The 16,950-nt window shown below is 43.1% G+C and overlaps 1 protein-coding gene across 5 annotated transcripts in view; it reads left to right on the forward strand.

Annotated features, from left to right (window-relative positions):
* Positions 1-16,950, forward strand: part of DTNA (dystrobrevin alpha) — a 224,385-nt gene that overhangs the window by 83,508 nt on the left and 123,927 nt on the right. The window contains exon 1 of one of the 5 annotated variants that reach the window (XM_077185295.1): positions 16,335-16,483. The exons of the other annotated variants lie outside the window; for them this stretch is intronic. The gene's annotated coding sequence lies outside the window, so the exon portion shown is untranslated. Of the gene's footprint in view, positions 1-16,334; positions 16,484-16,950 lie in introns of those variants that run through there. 5 annotated transcript variants of the gene reach the window in all.

Below are 16,950 nucleotides of genomic sequence, written 5' to 3' on the forward strand. Positions count from 1 at the left end.
AGGAATGGTATTTTACTCTGTGCAGCTACACTGCAAGAAGACTCTGTGTGTTATGTGAGATAATTTAACTGCACTTCTGTGTGTTTGTGTGGAGTGAGAAATGTGAAGTACTCAGGCTGCTCGGAGGTGATACTGCCAGTGCTGTTACAAGACACAAGAAATATAGGAACTGAAAATTCTGAGAAAATCTCCATTAAGACCTGAACTGACTCCAGGCTGGGTTTACTGAACAGCTCCAGAAACTACTGATAGGTTCAAATGAGCATGAATAAATGATCGTTAATAATAGTTATGATTCATAGTAGAGGGATGTGTGCCTTGCAAGAAAGTTTTCTTTACAGCTGCTACACCTTCCTCTCTCTATTTTCACCATCATTTGCCTCTGCTGTGTCCCTTCTCTCCTGCTCTGATCCTATCTTTCATCATGTTTTTACCTGTTATTCAGCCCACCTCTTCCCTTCTCCTCCCCAATGCCTTCTGGTGTCCTAGGCCATTCTCCTGCCCAGGAACTCCCCTTTCTCCTGGCTGTCTCTGACTGGTCTGGCCTGCTTGCACTCCTCTCTGCTGTAACAAACAGTGCCCTGGGGCTCAAAGGAACAAGGTAGTGCTTGTATTCCTATCTGGCTGGGGCTGAGCCTCTTGGGTTATTGTCCGGACAGTTCTAGCAGGAATGGTCTGTCTTGGATATTTCTAAGCTTCTTGTCTATGTGATCTTATTATCATACCAGGCTCATGAATGTCTGTGTCCCCAGAAAAATGCTGTGAAATAAGTTGTGCTATTAAGTCCTGTTTTATAGACAGGGGACTGGAATCAGAACAAACAGGGAATTAAGCCAGAATCCTCCTGAATGACAAATTAGGAGCATATTGCAATCTTTATGAATATGCTTTTTGTTTCAATTTGCTGGGATAGTTTTTTAAGTATGATTGCAAAAGAATGTGGTTATGTGGGACATGGAGAAGGCTGAGGTATTCAGCTACTTTCTTTGGTTAAATTGTTACCAGCAAGTGCTCCCACCACACCACCTAAGTCACAAAAGGTAAAGGCAGGGACTGGGAGAATGAACCACCCACTGTAGGGGAAAATCAGGTTTTAGACCATCAGAGAAACCTGAAGGTGCAGAAGTCCATGTGACCTGATGAGGTGCATCTGTAAGTCCTGAAGGAACTGGTAAATGATGTGGCTAAGCCACTATCCATCATACTTGAGAGGCTGGGACAGTCTGATGAAATTCCCACTGACTGGAAGGGGAATAGGAACCATAGGGGAAGCATAACCCCCCTTTTTAAACAGGGAAAGCAGAATGGATTTTATGGATGGACCACTCATGGATAAAGAATTGGCTAGATGGTCACACTTGTGGTCAGTGGCTCAATGTCCAAGTGGAGAGCAGTGACTTGTGGCATTCAGAGCTTGGTGGTGGGACTGGCACTGCCGAATGTCTTTGATGGAGAGCGGGATCGAGTGCACCCTCACCAAGTTTGCAGATGACAGACTTGTGTGGTATGGTCAATACACTGGAGGGACATGGACAGGCTTGAGGGTTGGGCCTGTCCAAACCTTATGAAGCTCAACATGACCAAATGCAAAGTGCTACACCTGGGTAAGGGCAATCCCAAGTACAAATATGAGCTGGGTGGAGAATGGACTGAGAGCAGCCCAGAGGAGAAGGACTTGGGCGTGCTGGTGCATGAGAGGCTGGACATGACCCAGCACTGTGCTCTTGCAGCCCAGAAAGCCAGTTGTGTCCTGCCCAGCATCCAAAGCTGCATGACCAGCAGGGTGAGAGAGGGAATCCTGCCCCTGTGTCCAGCTGAGGGGTTCCCAACACAGGAGCAGCACAGACCTGCTGGAGTGAGTTCAGAGGAGGCCATGAAGATTATTGGAAAGCTGAAGCACCTCTCCATGAGAGTTGAGACTGTTGAGCTTTGAGAAAGGAAGGCTCCAGGGAGTCCTTATTGCAGCCTTTCCATACCTGAAGGCAGTCTCCAAGGAAGCTGGAGAGAGACTTTTTAGAAGGGCTGATGGTGAAAGGACAAGGGGCAATGGCTGTAAACTGACATTAGGTTGGATGTAAGGAAGAAATTTTTTATTATAAGGATGTTGAGGCACTAGAACAGATTGCCCAGAGATGTGGATGCTCCATCCCTGGAAGTGTTCAATGCCAGGTTGCATGATGTTTTAAGCATCCTGGTCTAGTAAAAGGTGTCTTTGCCCATGGCAGTGGTTGGAACTAAATGATCTTTAAAGTCCCTTCCAACCCATGAATCTGTATTGGGAAAAGTCCCAGCCAACTTGGCTTTCCACAGTGCACTGTAAGTGTACTTACACAGTACACATCTCTTACAGTGCACTGTTAGAAAAGGTCTCATATTTCAGGTGCAGGTTTTGAGCTCTCTGAGCAATGCTTGCTGCAGTCTCTAAGCAGATAAGCTGATTTCAATTATCTTTCATTTGATTGCTTTCTATTTGTTTACATCACTGTTGTTAAAAAAAATAAAAGAAAAAAAGACCCCAACATTTATTTCAAGGCACCAGTACTGGATTTAGCTGTAGCAAAAGTTAAGTGAAGTTAATCCCTGCTGGGGAGAATGGAGGTTTAAACTGACCTCACAGGAGAATAAATCAGGAACTGAACAAAGATTTTGAGTTGCCCTCAAGGGAAGCATAGGTTGCAGCACTGAGCTGCAAATAGTGCCAGGTGTGGGCTGACTACACAAAGGAAAGAGTCCTGATTGCCCTTCTCTCAGTTGGTCCATTCTCCTTCCTGCCAACTGTACTAAGCAAGAAAAATGGACCAAACAGAAGAACTGCTAGGCAAGCTTCCCATTTGGAAAATCAGAGCTACCTGGGCTTTCTCATGCACTGTCTGTGAGCCATTTGCTTTCTGCAGACAAGGTGAGGTACCCAGGTGCCTGGCATATTCTCAAAAACTGGTCCTTTGCATCTGTGTGGTGAGGAACATCCTGGAAACAAGTCCTAGGTACATCTCCCCACTCATTCCTCCAGGCTCAAGAGCATCTGAGCCCAGGATCCTCTGTTAGGCCAGCTCAAATAAAAAATAGCAGCAGAACTGGAAAGTTCCCTCCACACTCAGCTACTAGTTTTAAGTATTTATTGGAAATACTTAAGTACAAATGATTTCTAACATTTGTAGATTTCTAACATCGTATTTTTTTTAAAAAAACAAATTTCCTGTTGTAAACCAAAAATAATACACCCAGTTATGAATGATGTTGCTTTTACTGTATTCCTTAAGACTTTACAACTTGCCTCTCATCCCTTGATGGAACAATTCTTAAAATACAATGTTCTCAGTGATCCCAAAATATCAATTATAATTTGCTATAATTTCAAAGATACATTTCATTTTGAAGTATTTTTGCAAAGTGTTTGGTATGTTTTACTATTAAAAAAATTTTCATATGGAAAGCAACCTTGTTGCTACTGAACTGTAGAGAAACAAAAGTTTTGGTGTCAGGTGGGGCAAGTTCAGGTGCAGAATTTCAAAGGAAAAAGTAAAAACAGAAATCCACAGTTTTCTCTGAACATCAGTAGCTTTGATTTTTAAGTAACTGGTTGAATATGGTATTTTCGAGGTAAATGTAGACAAATCCTTTAAAAAACAAATTTTAATTACAGTTTCTCTGAAAAGTTTGTCATAGTTAGTCATAATAAGACTCCATTGAAGGCAAAGCAAACATGTCTGATGGACTGATGCTACCAGAGAACAGTCAGAATGGATGTAGTGTTGTTGCTTAAGCTGTGGGATATATTTGTCCCTTCTCCTACAGTATAAAGAGATAAAAATATTGCTCTGTGTGGTTTGCATTTTGGGCCTTGCTTCCCCCACCCCAGAAAGCTTTCATTTTCCAGTGCAGGAGTCCACATCCATTTTGTTATGCATTTTTTACCACGGTTGAGTGACCTGTCATGCTCATGTTGGCTGTGGTTGCTCTATGATCTGCAGACATTTCAGCAGTTTCTGTAGTGGCTGCTGCCCTGGTTGCCCAGGCCAGATGCCCAGGACATGCAAACACTTTATTTGCATTCTTGCTCCCAAGTGCTGACTGGCTTGGTGCTAGTTAATTAAAACTGGTTTAGTAATCTGCAGCTGTATTCAACTTGATTTCTTCACGTACAAATTCCTAGCTATCTTCCCCCAGCATTTATCTGGAGATATGTTAATAACATCTGTAAAGATAGATAAGGATAATATCAAGATTATCTATATTTATGAAAGTGCTTTGTTTGAAGGTCCAGAGTGTAATGTACTGGTCATTCCCAAGGGGTTGAATTCCAGGAGGGCTGTCACCTCTGTTTCCTGGACCAGACTGCACTTAACTCTTCAGGTCATAAAGGATTTTAACTCTTCAGGTCATAGAGGGTTTCTCCTGCAATGCTTGATGTGGAGAATCATCCCTGAGAATGGTCAGCTGTTAATCATCTGACAGGCTCTGCTCTTTCTGCTTGCAGGTGAAAATATAACAGGGTTCTTGTGTATTATGAACATCCTCTCCCTCTTAAACAAATATCCGGTGACTCAGGTTTCCTTTTGTCCAAAATTACTGAAGAGGCGCTTTAGAAAGAGCAAGTTGCATAGGGATGCAAACAGACGTTGTTTCTAATATGTTCAAAGCTGCCTAAAGAGAAGTGGATCCCACAAAACTCAGGATAAGTACAGGATTTAGAGTGTCTTTTAGAGATACTTTACAGCTTCCATAGCAGGTGAATAGTAGCTGAGAGAAATCCTTCCTGTCATATTAAATGTGTTTTGTTGATTTACATCTGGAATAAAAGCAAGATCAGGGGGTCTTGCATGAGCCTGGGAAGAAATGTCACTATACCTTGTGCATCCATGTATCAGGAAAACAAGAGTAGAGTTGCAAGCATGGCACTAGCCTGGAGACTAGAAACTTCTGTCTTCAGAAAGGGCTGGATCTGGAAGGGAATATATGGTCTGCGTGTCCTCCAGCTCCCCTACACAGTCAGGGACTTCCAGTGTCTCTGAGGTGTGAGGAAGTGGGAGTCCTGGGCTCTATTCCCACCTGCCAGGTACACATGAAATAAAAGAGGCTTTTGCAGAGCAGAGGCAGAAGGGGAGAAGTTTAATCAAGCTTGGTGGTGCATTCACACTGGCATGCATCTTATTAGTAGAACTGGAGTGGGAAATTTGAGGCTGCAGATGAAGTGAGACATGATTAGATAGAGCTCATTGATCAGTGAACTGACAGTCAGTGAAAAAGGATAGTAGCACACATTGCTAGGTTTTAGGACAGCTCTAAGTGAAATGTGTCATGGTACTGGGAGATCTGGCTTCCCAAATGTCTCTGCTGATCTTTCATATGCAATCAAATCAAAACTCTCCCTATTTTATAATTTTTGTCCTGTTTCGTCTTCTGTGCTATGGATGGCAGTCCTATTGATTCTTCTCAGTAAAAATTCAAAGACTTAGGGATCATGCTACCAATTAAATGCTGAAGTTTAGTGTGGTCAGAGGACCAGACGAAAAGGCAAGGGGGATTCATCATTTATCTTTTTAACTTTAGCAAGGAATTAATTTTAATTTTAATTTTAATTTATTTTGTTTTCGGGGAGAAGTATGGGCCAAAGTATTGCCATAATATGTGGAATTTTCTAAATTGTCAAACATTGTTTCTAAAACTATTTTGATAACATGCAGTTCTGTTGGTTCACAGTTACAGATACCTTCTTGCTATGGTGATTGTCTGATACAAATACCAAATGTTGCTATTGGAAGAAAAACAGTTGCACTTAAACTTAGGTAAAAATGAAGGAAATAAAGTGTTGTCAAAACAAAGATGATAAACTGAGAATACGTCACTTTTCAACTGATACTAAAACTAGAGCTTAAAATAACAACAGTGAAATGGCGAAAATATATTTGACCACATTCTTCAAAATAAAATTAGGACATTTTCTTGTTCAGTGAAAATTAATTAAAACTACTGTTTTACTTAATATGAATGCAGTTTGTATTGGTGCTCTATTTTAAATTATCAGGAACCCAATCCTGAGAGTCGCTTTTTCAATATGAACCTCCAGGCTGTTTTAGTGTGGTCTTTTAAGAATTGTGTAGGTCTCCTCAGGAAGGCAGGGACTGCTTTGCCTCTCTTTTAATCAACATCATTCATTTGCTTTCCCTCATGGGCCTCTCTAGAGCAAAAGGCTGTTTATCTACTCAAATGGAATGGGAAGTTCTTTTGGAAAAGCACAGGGAGAGGATTTGAGTGTTAAGTAGGAAATGAATCCAGCCTGTCAAAGCTGGAAACCAAACACATTAACTCTTTACAGACTTTTCTGCCAGAATGCCTTATGCCAAAACTCTGTATGGAATGTTTTCAAGGGAAATCAGTTGGAAAAATGTCAGGAGAAGGCAAACCAGACAGCTGGCTTCAGCAGTACTTGTGCTACCCACAGCCTTGACTCCATCCAGCAATCCCAGATGGATTCTCCAGCTACCCAGCTCAGGGGTGATACCTCTGCTGGCTACTTCAGTTGCTACTCTCTCTCACCATCTTGTCCCTCTATTTTCAAGCTGCTCTTGGCTGTGGTTGAGTCTTTTCATGCACTGTTAAGGGGGCAACTGCCCACAGCTTTCCCCAGCCTTTCTGGGGACCCCCTCCCCTGCAGAGCCACTCACAGGGAAAAAGGGTGGACACAAGAAAGGGTCCTCCAGGTGAGCCCACCAGACATGGGTGGAAACCACTTGCCCCCTAGAGATTTGGGAATAGGTTGTTACAGCAATTGTGAACTTTGTTTCAGGCTTCATGGCTGAAGATTGCAACAAACTGATTGCAGCTGAAGCCAGAACCCTGTTCAGCCACCTGAGCTGATGGCAGGCATCCAACCTGACTAATTTTAGCCAGGACACTCTTCCGTTTCCTGCACATTTCACACTTCAATGAGTCAAAGCGAAAGTAGGTGTGGATACTATGAACGAGGTCCCAGCTTGTACTTAGAGCTCTTTAAACACAGGCATGTGTCTTGTATGGCCAGATGAAAGCAGCAAGATGTCCCATTGCAGTGCCCTCAGCTGGAGAGTGTTTCATGTGTTGCACAATGACAAAGCTTACTGAAACATGATGGTCAAGTTTATTTCATTCTGTCTTCTTGCACCTTTCCGTTTGTTCTCCATAGAACTGTACTTCAGCATACTCCCAGCAGGCAAGTCAGGCTTGCCTTGGTGAAAGTCATGTAAAAACCTGCACTGTGGTTTACCTACTGTTTATAATCACAGTTTCCTCGAAAATTTCTCTAGGAAGGATTTTACATTCATCACGGTTCTGTTCCTTGTACTTACCTTCCATGCTAATAGCAGATAGACACAGTTATACCTACATATTATTGTAATTGTAATTGTTGATGGTGCCCTATTTAGTTCACACCATTTCTTTCTGTGTAGTAATAGATTTGCTGAATCTGTCCATTTTTGCTTTTGCTAAATTAAAAAGAAGACACATTAACATGCTTTCAAAGAGATTTAGGGAGAGGGAAACCACTACGTCCCAGTGCATGAATTAAAAAAAAATGCTAATAGGCCCATAAATGAAAATCAAGAGTTGTTTTTATTTCAAACAGCTGCATCTCTGTCAATGCAAGATTTATTGGTTTCCAGTCCTCCCAAGACTTAGGAACGTGCTTAGTTGGACTCATTGAATTCAAAAGCAGAGTTTCTTCCACACAGCAGAGCAGGGGTGCAGGAGCCAGCTAAGTTTCAGCAGATCCTGTGAGCCTCACTTGTGCTTTGGCTGCATGGGAGCACAGTGACCTCCAGCAGTGAGTCTGTTCAGAAATACTGGCTCTGATAGATGTAACACAGGGCCTTCAAAGAGCCAGTTTACATTTGATTTGCCTTCTGGAAGTCAACCAGGTGATGGAGATGTGTTCTGCAAAATATGATGGATGAAATGGCAGAGGATTTAGGCTTGTATATGCAGCCTTACCTTGTGCTTGGTTTGTCCGTGATGCAGGTGGAGACTGCCTTGGACCAGGTAGGGCAGGGTTGAATCTTTGTTTCTCTAAAGTCCATGCATGAATGTGGTTTTGGATCCCCTCCAGACTTCTGGGGCTCTTGTTGTTTGCTCAGTTAAGAGCAGTGAGGAGGTGGAAGCATCTCAGGCATGTTGCTGCTTCCTGCTGATCTCCCAGACTTATTTAGGCAAGTTGCTAAAAAGGACAAAAGATGGCTATTGGCAAAGAACTATAAGTAAAAACATTGGGGATAAGATAAAGCAACTTGTAAAATTGCAGCAAAATCCCGACTTTCTGCCTTCCTTCAAAAATATAAATGAATGACATGAAGTGTAATCAAATATTAAAGTAAGAGTTAAAAATACCTTTAGCTTAATGCATTTCTCTTAATCTCTTGTCCGTGTTACTTTTATTCTGTTACTGCTCTCTGCTGCTTTTATATTAAAAAGCTGCACAAATAGAAGTACAAAGTGCTGTTCAAACTATAAAGCAAACAAAAGGAAATAAAAATATACCTAGTTACAGAATTTTTTATTTGAAGTCATTTTACATACTGTGTAATAATAGCATATTTGAAAGTTGAAGATGTGATTATTTGGAAAAAAAAGAAAGTTGATTGTATATTTTAAGGACTGTTCATGTTAAATACTATGGGTTTTTTTTAGTGAGAAGCCTTGTCAAACAAAATTGTGTTAGGTTTCTGTTGCTTGAGGGCAAAATAACTTTCATAGCATTGAGGGAGGCATGCTGTTGCAGCCCCACAGCAAGAATGCTTGCTCTGCCTGGCAGCACAGGAACACAGCAGCAAGCTTGAGAAGACATGTGTGAAAGCAGATAGATGGGAATTTGTTCTTGTTGCCATGGTGTTGGACACTGTTTACTTCACCTATCAGCTGAGTCTGGTTCTTCCCCTGTCTTCTGGAAACCTGCAGACCTGACCTGTAGCCAGGCTCAGCTTCAGACAGGCAGTCAGCTCCCAGTAGCACATGGACAAGAAATGTATAGATTATTTATTTTCTTTGAAATAAGGTTTCTGGCATTTGTGGCTGAGGAGGAAAGCTCCAGATGGTGCAGTGTGCATTATCTGTGCAGTGGTGTTTCAGGTAGCCTAAGTCAGCTGGCCCTGGGTTAGCAGCAGGAGGCCCAGAGAGATGAGTGCTGTTACTTCTGTCCCCAGGGCCTGGGACTGGCAGGTGAGATCAGGGGAGGTCCTGAGGTCTCATTTAGCTGGTGGCCTCTGCTTCTGGTCCCACTCTACCTGCCAGACCACAGGGTTGCTCTCAAATAGAGATGCTTAGCTGTTCTGAAATTCGTGGCAGCTTAATGTTTATCACAGATGAGGAACTGGATGAGTGCCGCACATCACTTTCCCTCATAGTATGTGCCAAGCTGTAAATATAAAATGCCAGGTTGTGGTTATAAAAGCAGGCTGTCAGATAGATATGGCACACTTCCCTTGATACCCTTAAACTAGGTAAAACAAAACAGGCCAGACTTGCATATCCATTTTAGCTTTTCAGCTCCTAATGTCATGGTGCTGTCTTCAGTGACTTTGGTTTTATCATGGTGCTATAACTGCCAATGAACTAGTGAACTTAAAAGGTTATTGGCATATCCTTTGTAATTTTGAAAATAAAATATCCTTGTCTCCCTCTGGCTGAGTGTCTGAGTGTTTAAATCACACTACAGTGACCCTACTTGATGAAAGACTCAAATCCTAGGGTTAATTAAAGCATGGAATAAGTATCTAGGGAGGCATATGTAAATGCTAACAGGATTCCTACCACATATCTGCAGAGGCAAACATCACCATGTATAGTTTATGGTAAGCTGAAAAAAGGAAATCCTTAGATCTCTTACAAGGCAGAATATTTATATATTTGTGACAGATGTAGGCAAAAAAACCTCCCTCAAACTTAACAAAACAAAATTTGATAATGACAGTATGTAAATATATCCCTAATAATCATAGGGATTAAACATTCTGGGAGACTGTATAAAGCTTTGTATTTGCAGGAATCCTAATACCTGTTCCTGTCAGAGGAACCTGGATCTGGGATCAGAAAGCAAGGAAGACTGGTGTGTCTGACTGAAACTGCTGGGGAAACTTTAGCAATCCAAATTATCTACTGATAACATAATCTGGCCAGTACTGCAGGGCAGAATATTATGGAGAAGAACTGCATGACTCATAATGATAGGTGATCAGAAATATTGCTCAGCTCCTTGTCTAAAAGCCCTGGTTCTGAGAGGATCCACTGTCACTCACCATCCATCCACCCCTGGCACAAGCACTGACTTGAGGGAAGGGTGGCACTTCCTGACTTCCACCCACCTCCTTGGCTGGTCTCCCTTTTGCCCTCAAGGTTTGTTTTTCTGAACTGGGTTGATCTTCTTCAGTTTGTGCTGGTGAGGTGAGGTAAAGGTAAAAGAAAAAAAATATGGATGAAGTGACCTAGAGCTTCAGGCAGAAGCCCTCACTGCTATTCTTTCAGCAACTATAACCACTCTGGCATAAGGGGATTCTGCAAAAGTCCCTACAGCCCCTGGATTACCTGGATTTTAGTCTGCACTCCAGTAATTTATTTTGTTCATTTTAAAAGAGGTTAAGGTTTGCCTGCTTGGAGCAGAACCTTAGGAGATGTACTGATACCATCTGCTTTAGGCGTCCAACTTGGATGTATTTCAGACAACAGCGTTAGGAGCAGCAATTTCCCAGTAACTTCATTGGAGAGAGGCAGGTGTCTCCACATGGGCAATTCAGGTCATTCATGCTAGATGCTTAAAATAGAATGTATGCAAATTCAGACTGTCTGCTGCCTTCACCTCGTCCATTGCTTACGTCTGTTTATGTCTTAAAGGTGATTTATCCTTGAACTGCTGAAAGAGACCTTGCACTCTTTTAAAAATTGTCTGCCCAATGTGAAAAAAAGGATGTCTGTGTTGGGCCATGACTGCATGCCAGTTACAGCATGTGTGCCCCCAGCACACATTTCTCACCTAAGCTGCTTGGGGGTGCACCTTGGAGGTGCTGATGGCTGGGCAGTGGTGCTGATGGGGGACAAGAGAGCTGGAGGTCTGGGCAGGACCAGCAGCAGCCCCATTGCTTTTGGGTGAGTGGCCAGAGGCCAGTGCCTGGGCTGATTTTTTTGAAAATGATTCAAGGAGATTTAGGCCCAATGGTTTTTTGAGGCAGTTTGAGCTCTTGCCTTTGCAGAAATATGTTAAAATATAAATGAAGAAATGTGTTTCATATGAAACTATCTCTGCAGGAGTGTAAGCGACCGTGGTGGTAGGGAACCTAATTGCCAGTTTATTTGAGGATGTTTTTTTAAACATATCCTTTTGAGAACCATTAGAAAAAGGCTGTTTCATCAAACTGCTCCCTGGTCCCTTGTGTTTGCATGTCTGCTCTGCTGCTTTGGAAGTGCTCGAGCTGTCACTCTGCTGTAGAGTTGTTGTCCAGTCTTCAAACATTTGTTCCCCTCAGTGTTACAGTGCTGCCTCATACGGCATCCCTGGCCTTGCATTCAGTGCCATAGTAACCATTCTCTGGAAGGGCAGCAGGATGAGACAAGGAACGTGTCAGGCACCTAGAAGAGAGAGAAAAAATGCAAAGACTGACTCGACAAAGTCTTGACAAGGATGGCAAATATTTGACAATGTTTTGTAGTGGCTGGTGAGTTCTCCTCAGGAGGGAGAAACAATTTAGAATAGTAACCAAAAATTCCTAGTGGCCCACCAGTAGTTAACAAGGGGATTGCACAGACCAGTCCTGTGTTGGAGAGAATGTGCTGCTTGTAGCAGCATGGGGAACACAGATCAAACCCTCCAGTTCCTAGGCTGTTCACAGTCACTCTTGGGGAAGAGGTAAGAATGATGAAAAATAGGCTGGAAATTATATCTATCCTCCTTGCTTGCTTGCTTTCTTCCTCTCTTTTTCTTTTCCCTTGCCCATGTATCTGGATGTTCTCAGTTGTTCAGCAATCCTGTAGGAGCTGGCAGGCATCTTGCAGGCATCCATGGAGGTGTGTGCAGGCAGGGTTGCTGCACTTGCTCTCTGCCAAGCTAGGGGTCCCTCGTTTGGCTTGGTTTGGCAGTGTACTTGGGTGGCACACCTGTCTTCCCAGCCACCCCAGGAGTCCATTGCTAGTAGGCAAAAAGGGAGGCTGAGCCCAGGCTTCAAAGAGTTTTTGCTCATTCTGACCTATTTTGCTTAAAGTGCTTTATTTTGCATTCAGAGTTTAATCTCAACCAGAGGCACACACTCTGTGAGAAATCCAGCTCGTTAAATAATTGAAATAATTTTTTGGGACACTGTGGGTTCTTGCACCATAGGGCTTGAGTGTTTATTTGGCTGCCAGTGGCATGCACTGCCAGTTACCAGATAGTTGGATCCTCAGGGAGGAGGGAGTAGGGGGAAGGAGGAGCTGTAAGGACTTTAGTTGTCACAACCTTTTTTCAGCTATTACAAGATAAGGGCGCGGTTTCGTAACACAAACTCTGCCTGCCTTCAGTGCAGGGTCTCTACTGTGCCAATCCAGGAATGCTCCCTCCTGTCTCTCCTCTCTGCCTTCCCAGCAGTGCTGGAACTGGAACAAAATAGTTGCAATGTTGTGAAATGGCTCAGCCACAGAGAGGATTGTGCATTGTACTTCCACCACTGTGGCCTGAGGCATTTTAACTTGAGAAGGGCATCCGGGTCAGCTGGAGCCCAGACGGGTTTGCCAGCACTGGTGCAGCCACAGCCATGCTCTCTGGCTGGCCCTGCCCTCCCCTGCAGTAGCTTGCATGGGGCTTAGAGGCTCTGCAAAGCCAGCTGGATCCATGCTGTTGGGGCTTGCAGAACCCTGAGGTGATGTCCAAGTGACTGCAAGATTTGCCTGGGTCCAGCCTGGCAGGCTGGGAGCCAGAGCTGGCACAGCATCTTCTTGACACCCCTCAGAGCCAACTGGGTGCCCTTGCACTGTGCCCAGCAGCTCTGCTGAGACACCGAGGCTGGCTCAGCCAGGATGCATCTTGGATCGATGGGTCTTAATGGTCCTGGCTCCTTGTGAAAGCAGTTAAATGAGGAAAGAAGCCTGGGCACTGGTCTCTGTATAAAGGAAGCGTAAAACTGATCATCTCAGGCTCAGAAATCTGGCAGCAAACAGCCCCAACCTCAGGTTGTTTCCTTTTAGTATCTCGCCATCTCCTGGGTTTGCAGCTCAGCCTCCAGCCCTTTGGGCAGCACTAGGGAGGCCTTTTCTGCCTCTTGACCCAAGCAGCTGCCTGGTGCCTGGGCAGGGGTGCTGTGAAGGAAGTCCTTGCCTGTCTATCAGGCAAGTGGAGCAGTGAGATGTGATTCCCTGTGCCATTTCCTGCTTTGCTTTGGAAGTGCTGGAGCAGTGCTATTACTCCATCCCTTGTGCTTACACTGCCTTTTAAAGGGAAAGTCAAGTCTTGGCAGCTGCTGCAGGCTGAGTTCATCCAGAGGGAGTCAGTACCCACAGGAGCCAGGCTTTATTTTGTATGGCTCAGGTGTTGTGGGAAAGGATCAGTTATCCTATGGCAGTAGGAAAAGAGCCCTCTAGAAGGTTCAGTAGCATTTCTTATGAGAAAATACTTTGATGGGAAAATAGCTATTCGTGTTACAAGTGCACACGTGCTTGATGCCATGTGTGTCAGGCAGCCCCTGCCCCCCCCCCCCCCCCTTTAAAGAAAGGCAGAGTAACCTTCCTCTGAGTTCATTTGACATTGGCTCCTTCTCCTGTTGCATTTCCCAGGTAGTTATTAACTGACTCTGTTCCAGAACAGTGAGCACACGATGATGCTTCAAGCCGTGCCCAACCCTTTCCATACAAAAGTAACTGCCATCTGGAAGCTGGTTTCCACCTTTTGTAGCACATTCCAAGTGCCTACCTGTCTTTAAAAAAATCCCTGAAGAGTTCAGGGCTGTCTTCCATTACTGACAGGCACAACTTCTAAAACTGTCTGGATTTTCCTGCAGGTCCCCTGAAGTTTTTTACAAATCCATGGGATGAAGGAGATCTGGGTTTGGGGGAAACACAGCAGGAAAGATAAAGATTGTGAAAGCGTGAAATCATGAGTGACACAAGAGGCTGCTTATGGCCTTGGGACATCAGAGAAGACATGAATTATTGAAATTATGGCTCTGTTAATCTGTGTGTTGTCAGCCCTTCTATAAACAGTGAGCAGGTGCTGTACGACTGCAGGTCCTGTTGAGTGGGAAAGCCCTCTGGTCATGGAGTGGGAGGGGACTTCTGCTGGGGCTCCAGCCTGCAGCTTCAGCTGCCTGACCTGGATCATTTGTGGGTTCAAAGTGAGGGATATTGCTCTTCAAAAGCCTCTGTTCATTTCTTTTCTAACAGGTGATGCTGTTTAATATATTCCATTAGAATCCCTTAGTAGGTTTTCTTTTTTACTTTTTTTATTCTATACAGAATCTAAGTGAAGCCACTAACAGTACTCAAGACAGACTGTAATATTAACAGATGTGCATGGAGAGTTTGCTTGCCTTTCAGCTTTTGGGGCTTTTTTGCAGTTGTTGGTGGGTAAAATGCTTAACACAGTGTTGCAAACAACTTTGTAGCATTTGAAACTCAAACATATTATACAACCTCAGGATGTGCTTTATGGCCTATCTCTTCTGATCGTCAGCATCAGGGGAAGAAAATTCACTGTGTATTAAAAAGAGAATGGCACTTAGCAACTGTAGAAATTATTGTGAGAATCCCCCTGCACCATGTGTTTTGACCCTATATCCAGAGTGCCAGACAGAATTTTAAATGTGCATCAATAGGTAAATACCTATTTCAAGGCAAAGTAAGGGTGACTCTTTCAGGAGCCTGCATTGCTATTTTCCATCTTCAGAGGTCTCTTAGAACAGCTGCTACTTTGAGCATCTTCAAAACTGGAGATCTGTGGACTCCAAAGCCAGCTTTTGCTGACAGATACAGCAAGATGCAGATTCCACAAACAGCTTTGGCAAGTCTTGTATGAAAATAGGGTAAAAATATTATGAATTAACTTGGATAGAGTTTGACTCTACTTATAAAGCAGTAAAAGAGAATGAATTAGTAATTAGGGGTTTATTTTTATTTTGGACTCTCTAATGGAGTGGGTTGAGGTCCATGATAGCAATAGCTGTTTTTTCTACATCTTCCATTACATTCAGACAAATTGAGAACTAAATAGAAAAGTTGACTTTTTGATGATGTAGTTGCTGGATTACATTCTCGACCAATAGTATCTTTCACACCTTGAACAGGCTTTTTTAATCCTGAAAATGAGAGGCAGTTAGTCCTAGTCAAAATGCCTAGCACATTTTGGGCAAGGCAGATTCCTGGGAAAACCTTAATAGGACCATTTCAGAAATGCAAGACCCAGTTCATGTGGCAGGTGTCAGGTTGCTGCCACTTCAGTCCCTTCTCTTGCAGAAGCTTTCTGCAGGGAAAAGGCTTGGCTACATTACATGTTCTGTCCTTTTCCCTGCTGAAACTGCTGGAGGAAGAATATGGCCCTGCTTTGCAGGATGAATTTGTTCTTTAAGACTCAGTTACAAGATTGGGACCTTAGTGTGATAATTCATGTGTTCTAATACACTTCTCAAGGCAAATTTTGAATGGTTTTCATAAGATGTCTCAGTAGTGCAAGAATACATTTGAAGCTGTAAAGCATCAGTGTTTAACTCAAAAGTCTCTGCTATGGTTAGTCCTCATGCTTAATTTGGTAGGAATGATTATTTAGCGATTTCCAGATAAATTAATTTCTGTTCCAGAAGCAAAAAATTTTTTAAAAGTCTTTTTCCAGACCACAATGGTGAAAGTGCATGGTTGTTTTGTTTCTGAAGGTGTAAATTTGGTGTTCACCACCTATACTGGCTCTGTATCTGTACCTGTATTACCAGTGAATTTCTGACTGCTGAGCATGATTTTGTGGTAGCAATTCCTATGGAGATCAGGACCTAAATTTTGAAACCAGTGAATGGCAGGAGCAGAAAAATAATGATTATGTGCTTAAGGGGTGTTGATGTCATACTACTGACTCATTTGTTTTATTAAAAATAAACCCTAAGTTGTCCCCCAAAGCAAAACCTGTAGTTTATTTGTGTCTCTCTTTTTAGACTTTGCCATTACTTAGCTCTCACAGGTGACATGAGCCTATCTGGGTTAGATTTGCTGCATGAGAAAACAACCCTGACTTTTACCGGGTGGGTGGACAGGAAAAAAACCCAACTTTTTGTCAGTCTTTTGTGTTGCAGCAGCTGGATTCATTGCTGCTATAGCAACACACCACATGATGAGGTGTATTAGATTGCTCTGCGCAGAACACGAGGGGGAAAAGGAACACAGCTCCTTGCTGAAGGTAAAGGTTGCACTGGAGTTTCTGCTGGAGAGCTGGGGAAGGTCAAATGCTCCAGGTCCCAGTACTTGTTGTGCACAGAGGAGGGTAGAGGCGTGTGGAGGTGTTAAACTGCAGACCCAGGTAAGGTACAGCTGCATTGATAACCTGAGATCTTAGTCCTCCTCCTTGTGGCAGCTCAACTTTCCTGAGAGTTTCCTCCTAGCTTTTCCAAATGGTTATTTTAAAGTTGCTTTGCTAATGTGACAATGTGAAAACATTGATAGCAGTTGGAACAATTAGAGAGAGAGACTTCTACTGCAGAGAGACCAGTTTTACAGATTAGGAGGTGATTGTCTTCAAATCAATGCAAAAAGTATATGTAGGGGGTTTTTGTTGTTTCAGCTTCACTTGAAGGTGTTGAACAAGTTTTGATTTTGTTACTGTCTGCACAGTGGTTCACAACATCTCTGTTTTCAGTCAGAATTCAGGGCATTATCTACTTAATGATTTTTATTATCAGTACTTTTTAATGATCTGCTCTCTTTAGCATTTATTAACACTTCTTCCTCTCTCCCTCCCAATTTGCTTCATCAGGTTGCCTGAGTCTT

Source organism: Agelaius phoeniceus, chromosome 1 (assembly GCF_051311805.1).
Source record: "Agelaius phoeniceus isolate bAgePho1 chromosome 1, bAgePho1.hap1, whole genome shotgun sequence".
Lineage (NCBI taxonomy): Eukaryota > Metazoa > Chordata > Aves > Passeriformes > Icteridae > Agelaius > Agelaius phoeniceus.